Source organism: Mastomys coucha, unplaced genomic scaffold (genome assembly GCF_008632895.1).
Source record: "Mastomys coucha isolate ucsf_1 unplaced genomic scaffold, UCSF_Mcou_1 pScaffold22, whole genome shotgun sequence".
Classification (NCBI taxonomy): domain Eukaryota; kingdom Metazoa; phylum Chordata; class Mammalia; order Rodentia; family Muridae; genus Mastomys; species Mastomys coucha.
The window spans coordinates 230,474,632-230,481,060 of NW_022196905.1; the positions used below are offsets into that span (position 1 = coordinate 230,474,632).

General features: G+C 48.5%; 1 long non-coding RNA gene across 4 annotated transcripts in view; it reads left to right on the top strand.

Annotated features, from left to right (window-relative positions):
- Positions 1-5,991, top strand: part of LOC116069856 — a 35,726-nt gene extending 29,735 nt beyond the window's left edge. For all 4 annotated transcript variants that reach the window (XR_004110168.1, XR_004110164.1, XR_004110165.1 and 1 more), the window contains one exon: positions 5,681-5,991. This is a non-coding gene — a long non-coding RNA (uncharacterized LOC116069856). The remainder of the gene's footprint in view (positions 1-5,680) is intronic.
- The last annotated feature ends 438 nt before the right edge of the window (positions 5,992-6,429 follow it).

The following is a 6,429-nucleotide window of genomic DNA, read 5'->3' on the forward strand; positions in this document are numbered from 1 at the left end:
TATATATATATATATATATGTATATGTATATACCACCCACGTGCCTGATACCCACAGATCCCCTCGAACTGGAGTTGTGAGTTTTTGTGAGCCATCTCTGGGATGTTCTGCAGGTCTGGGAATCAAACCTGAGTCCTTTGTAAGGACAGCAAATGTTTGTAAGTGCTGAGCCATCTTTCCAGCCCTGTCTCCCTTGTCTTTACTCTCTACTGTGGAGACATAGAGGCCCAGAGAGTCAACGTGAGCCTGAGGCAGAAGTCTGGCTAAGCTGAAGCATATCCTAGAAGCCAGAGCCAGCGGCAAGCCCACACTAGACTCCCTGCTGAAGTGGAGAAGATGCCAAGGTTCAGCTGCAGCATGGAGACTCACGTCCCCACAGGCTCAGCCTCACCACTGTCCCGGAACTCTCCCAGTGCCCATGTCAGGGCTCCCAGGGCTCCAGGGTAAGGGTAAGGCCTCCCTTTGAGAGCCTGCAGCTCTCTGACCCCAGGTGAGCTCACAGGATGAACACACCTTGGCATCTTTTTTGCCAGATTAATGGGAGTGGTTAAGCACTGCCCTGCTGTGTAGAGTACTGCATAGAATAGAGGAGACAGAGCAGCTCCATCTTACTTCATATTGCCCCGTTGTCCCCAGTTCAGTCTTCGACTAAAGAACTGAACAGTCCTGAAAATCAGTTCTTCCATTTTCATGGATTAAAGGTGGACAACAGAGGCACCCAGACAGTAAACAACTTACCTGGGGAAACCAAATACTTACATGGCCAAACTGGGACAAAAAGACCTGGGAGTCTTACCATACATTATGGTTCCCATGTGCTAATGCATTTAACAAGAACCTATTGAGTACACACTATATAGCAGCCATTTTCCTAAGTCCCTGTTTTCAGAGTCACTTAAGTCACAGGTTCTACTTCAGTGACTTTAAGATGGCATGGAGGCTGGATATGGTGGCTCACTCTTTTTTTTTTTAATCCCAGCACTTGGGATGCAGAGGCAAGTGGATCTCTGAGTTCGAGGTCAGCCTGGTCTGTAGAGTGAGTTTCAGGACAGCCAGGGCTCCACAGAGAAACCCTGTCTCGAAAATAAGAAAGCAAAACAAAAGGAAAGATTTCAGGGAGGAAGTGAGCGCCCACATACCAAGAGCAAAGTGCCTTAGCAGCGAGCTCAGTGGTCAGCGAGGTGGCCAGTGTGGCTGCCATAGGACAGAGCTTACAGATGGGGACACAGGGGTCCCTGCCATTCTCACTGCCCTGGAGGCTAAAGTCCAAGGTGCATCGAGGTGCTAGCTGCCTTGGATGCGCCTCCTTTCCATCCTCCTCTTCTTCTGAGATCATCAGTCTTTGCAGATTAGGACCTATCATTTACGTAGCATGACATCACTTACCAGATCTCTTCTAACCATCATTTTGGTTTCGGTAGAGAGATAGTGTCTTATTGGCTTCCAGGCTGGTTTGGAACTCACTGTCTCTTCACTAAGTCCCTGGAGTCCTAGGATTACAGGGCTGTGCCTCCTTATCCCTCATTAACCTTTCCCTCCTTAAAGACACTGTGTACAGACACAGTCAGATTGGGAGTTAGACTTCAGCATACACAATTTGGAGGGGAAGAGAGCCCAGCCCATAGCAAAATAACAACGGCAACAACAGCGCACTTAGCTTGTATTTATTAAGAACTTTATGGTTCAGTGGTTAAGAGCACACACTGCTCTTGTAGAGAACCCGGGGTTCAGTTTCCAACACCCTCACCCAGCAGCTCACGACCTCCCCTAACTGCTCCTTCAGGGATCTAGCACCCTTTTCAGGCCTCCTTGGCATTTACACTCATGTGTACAATTCCACCCCCCATTTGCCCACCCAATACCATTATAATTAAATCATAAGGAAAAGGCACTTCCTACATGCTGAGCTGCACACGGTGCATGCTGAACATACCATGTGACCCAACTTCAAAGCAATGATCATCAGGCCCATTGTACAGATGAGGCACACAAGGCTCCAAGAGAAGTTGGGCCACTTGCCTCAGAATATAGGGTTGCTGGAGTCTCCCACTTAACCAGCAATAGGAAGGAGGATGAGGTAACACACACCAAAATACTGAAGGGGTAGTAGGAGAGAGAATCTTTTAGCCAAGCCAGCCTGGGCTTCCTTTCTGTGGGTCTCCTGTTTATTTCCCTACCCACTTCTTCCTTTTAAAAGTTCCTAACTGTAGCCACGTCAGGAAGGCTGCATTTGTACACAGTCCTGGACTCCAAACTTAACTTAGCTGCCTCAAGTGCTTTCCCAGCGGCCCAACACCCCCTGGCAACTGGCTGCCTTCTGCTTTTGACAGCTTGGCATATTTGGTCATTTACTGGGCGCATGTGAAGATCAAATGGGTTAAGATTCTTCTCTTTAAACAGCAGGGAAAAGAACATCAAAAAGGTGTACATTTCATTTCCCCAGTTTTGATTAAGTCAAGCATGAAATGAAATGTAATACCGTCAAGTGGCTGTGACCAGGGTTTACACCATTGATGTCCTTACTTCTGCTTCAGGGGGTCCAATCAGCCCTGGGCAGGGGAACGAGCTGACAGAGTTTTAGGGTGGCCAGATGGACGGAGTTTACCATGGTTGAAAAGGCAGCTTAGTGCTTGCCTCTTCAAGCCAACTGTGTGAAATTCTGGTGTGGCCCCTTCCCCTCCTGCCTATCCCTCCCACAGCCTGGGCCCCTCACCTCCCTCTCTCTGGCCTTTCAGGGCTGGTAGCACAGAGACAGCAGTAGCCTGCTGGGGGTTGGGGGGAGGGAGTTGTCACATTGTCCAGGCCAGGACTGCTCCCTTGCAGTTCCTCCCTGCTGTGACAGGCAATAGGACTCCTGTGTCTTTTGGGGGTTCACTTGGCCCCGGGAAAGAGAATTGAATCCTCCATGGCTGCCTCTAGACTCATGAACAAATTATTGTTGCATGGAGCATGGTGGGGGAGTCCCTGGGTCCCAGGCACAGTCGCAGAAAATTTAAGTCCAGCCACCTGGCTCTGTTTGGTCTGGGGAAAAAAAATCCTACAAAGTTAGCCTAGCATGTTAAATAAAGATTTGAAGCTCGCTGTGGTAATGCACACCTCTAACTCTAGTACCTAGGAGGCTGAGGCAGGAGGATCATGAATTCAAGGCCTGGGCTATGTGATGAGACCGTGCCTCCAAAAAGAAGAAGAAAAAACAGAGGAGGAAGGGGAGGGGGAGGGAGAGGAGGAAGGGGAGGAGGAGGAGGAAGAGGAAGGGGAGGAGGAAATTTAAAGGCTGTACCTGACTCAGCAAGAATAATGTCAAGTCAGAACCTTTTAACTGTTAGAAAGAATTTCCTCTCTTGGCTCAAGGCCAAATTGGTATGGCCTTTGGGAAGAATTCCTGCATTCAAGCAAGTGACTACTTCAAAATTCTGAGCAACAATCCTACAAGATCAAATTTAGGAAATGTCTCACTGAGTATCTAAAGAGAGAGAAGAACGGCTAGATTCTTTTGACAGTGTCTAAACAGCAAAGAACAACTCACAAGACCAAACTAGATCATTTCTTCTCACTAATACAGAACCCAGAGGGATAAACACAGGTGGTAAACACCTTCTGAAGAAGGCTTACCAAGAAGAGCATTATATAAAGTGCTCGACCGGGAAGCCCGGAAGCCAGGAAGCTCAGAAGCTCGGAGCTCCCACATCCAAAGCTTTGGGGCTTGGTGCAGCAATACAATCTGAAAACACCTCTTTGGCCCCAGCAGGAGTTATACAACACAAATCTTACATCAACTGTGTAATGCAGCGGGGGGTGGGGGGGAAGAGGGTGGTAGTGGGGGGAGTGTCCACCCATTTTTCCAGAGGTGTTCCCAGAAGGTTCTGCCCCTGGCTCAGCTCTAAGCTGCAAGTTCTCTCCAGCTGGAGGAGAGTAGCAAGAAGCTGCGGAACTTAATAGAATCCTTAATGCTGCTCACAATCCTCTGCCATTGAACTGCATTAAGCAGATAGAAGAAAGCTAAATAGCACAACATCACCCTCATTCGGCAGGCAGCCCAGCCAGACCGGTTTACGGTCAGTACCATTGTTCATTCACACCCCAGGTTAGCTTTAAATTGCAAATGATACCCTGAAAAGGAGAGGGGGTGTGTGTTCTGTTCTTTTCTTCTCTTCTCTTCCTCTCCCCTGCTCTTTTTCTTCCACTCTCTATTTCTTCCCCCACCCCCTCAAAAAAAAAAATCTTCTCGGAAAGAAAATCATTTTAGGCCATAAGGAAATGAAAGGCATTGTTAATACGGCTCGGACCGTAGCAAATGAAATACACCACGGAGCTGAGAGCTGTTTTATTCTGGAGCTTTGGAATGTGGTCCACATGAGAACATAAACAATGCGGAATCTGTAGGAATTAATAGGCCGGGCTTGACATATTTCTCTTTGTCTGAGGCCAAACAGGCAACGACTGGCTGTGTGGGAGGAGGTGGAGGAGAATCATCTTATTTGATTAAAAAAAAAAATCCAATAATTCAGTTGATAGGAGGAGTGCGTATGGCCACCCCGCTCTGCACTGGCCTGAAGAATCAATGACTGTCATCCCACCTCTTTACTGGCTGTAATCAAAATGCTTATTTTAAAAAAGAGAGAGAGAGAGAGAAGAAGAAGGGGGTAGGGGAGGTCTCCATAGGATTGTTTGCAAGCTTCGAAGTGCTTCAGCGGCTGACACAAAAATGCTGGGAGCTGGGAACCTATTCCCAGTCAGAGGCCTTCTCTGTCACCTTGGTGGGTGAATAATTGTACCTTTTGCATACTTCCTGTCATCAGTAGCAGGAATGAGGGGGCCCCAAGGACCACCCTGGCAGCACGGGTGTCGCACTAGCAGAGTAAATTAAAACACAGATTAGAGCAAGTGTGATTAGGGGTGACAAGCAGGGCTGGCGCAGCCTCGGAGCGAGCGCCTTACCCATATGGTCCTTGGGAAGCCGGTGCTATCTGCTTGCTCTCCCCAGCCTGCTCCAGCTGCCTGTCAGGAAGGGGCACTTAGGAGGCCTCAAGCCATTTTTTTTTCTGGAACTGAGAAAATTAGTTTCCCTTTCTCTACAAGTTCAAGTACCAGCTGTGCCCAGGTCCTCGAGGTCTCCATGGCAGTCTATTGGCAGTACCCAGCCTCAACGGAGGCTTTGCTTCACCAGAAGGGCATCCAATAGGTGCGCTCACACCTTTTGATCTACTTGTTTTGAATTCAGGGAAGAGAGGTCAAGGAGCTTCAGACTTGGAAAGTCAGATGGAGCCAGAACCAATGGTCCACTCTGCGGATGAATGGACCACCTTTACATCTGTGCTCAGTAAGACCTGGCTAGACGTTTTAGCATGTGCTAAGCTACTAGATGCTGTAGCTGTTTCCAGGGCCTGTGTGAATAGTTGATGAAGAGCTGATACATCACTCGATGCTCAGCATGGTCCTGAGGGTCAGTACAATTTCCTTTTCTAAGCCATTGCCCTAGGGCAGAATACTGTCCCCAATAAGGGCTATCCCCCCTACATGCCACAGACATGCCTTGTCCTCGTGTGTGTCAGACCAGACTCAGTGAGTAGATCTAATCAACCCTCCCCATTCTACCAAGGCTAAGAAAATGTCAACGATATGCCTGAGGTCCTATGGGTAAGAAGTGTGGTGACATGGAGCTCTCCTTTTGCCTTCCCAGTGACAAAGGATGTCATCAGTCTTGGACACATCCCACTCGGCTTGGTACACATGAATCTTGGGTGGAGACAATGCCACGTACCAAAGGGTGAGAACTCGCATGTGAGCACTTCAGGGTCACAGAGCCTACCTGGAGGACTGCAGAGCCCCCCAGAATGCTTAACCTGCAGCAAGACAATAAGGAAATGCCATGAAAGAATTTGCATAGAAGAAGTAAGGGCCGAATCTTCCAGACTCAACTGTTGGGGGCTATGGAGCCATGTCTGTTGCCACTTGAAGATCAATAAAGCTTCCACAGTGCTCGAAGATGGATTTATGGCTATTCTCAGATTCTATCCAAACTGCATAAACATGAACAAGCACACGCACACGCACGTGCACGAAATTTTCAGAGCCTGCTCTTTGTTTACTCCATCCACGTTTACTCATCCATGTCTGACCTCTCAGCAAACCACATCCCCTCTGCCTTCAAAGCACAGTTAGCACACACACCTCCACCTGCTTCTGCTACCAAGGCTGTCATCCATCCCTACTCGGGTCATGGCGAGAGCCTTCTCCCTGGGTCTTCTGCTTCTGGCTAGCCTTTCCATCACATGCCTTAAATCAGCGTTTCTCAACCTGTGGGTTGCAACCCCTTTGGAGGTTGGTTGGACCTCACTTTCACAGGGGAGCCTATGAGATTTCCTGCATGTCAGATATTTACATTACAGTTCACAACAGTAAGCCAGGCAGTGGTGGCACACGCCTTTA